Source organism: Gavialis gangeticus, unplaced genomic scaffold, assembly GCF_001723915.1.
Source record: "Gavialis gangeticus isolate Ggan-Ray unplaced genomic scaffold, GavGan_comp1, whole genome shotgun sequence".
NCBI classification, from domain to species: Eukaryota; Metazoa; Chordata; order Crocodylia; family Gavialidae; genus Gavialis; species Gavialis gangeticus.
This window is the reverse complement of record NW_017728992.1, coordinates 119801124-119801477: the sequence shown is the minus strand read 5'-3', so window position 1 is coordinate 119801477 and position 354 is coordinate 119801124. Positions and strand designations below refer to the sequence as shown.

The following is a 354-nucleotide window of genomic DNA, read 5'->3' as shown; positions in this document are numbered from 1 at the left end:
GCAGCTCTCGGAGCATCTTGTGCATCAGTATCCCTGCGCTTAAAAATGGTTTCATAGTAGGTAGGGTCTGAAGGGACCTGAGCAGATCATCAAGTCCAATCCCCTGCCATGGGAAAGAATGCTGGGGTCAAACGACCCTGGCAAGGTGATTTATCTAGCCTCCTTTTGAAAGACCCTCAAGGTAAGTGCGAGCACCACTTCCCTTAGAAGTTGGTTCCAGATCCTAGCCACCCTGACTGTGAAGTAGCGCCTCCTGATATCTAGCCTGAATTTACCCTCTGCCAGCTTGCGACCGCTATTTCTAGTCACTCCTGGTAGTGCTCAGGGGAACAGTGACTCCCCCAATGCCTGCTG

The 354-nt window shown here is 51.7% G+C and overlaps 1 protein-coding gene across 3 annotated transcripts in view; it reads left to right on the top strand.

Moving 5' to 3' along the window:
• LOC109304693 (kinesin-like protein KIF20A) overlaps positions 1 to 354 on the top strand; it is a 29418-nt gene that overhangs the window by 19926 nt on the left and 9138 nt on the right. The window lies entirely within an intron of this gene.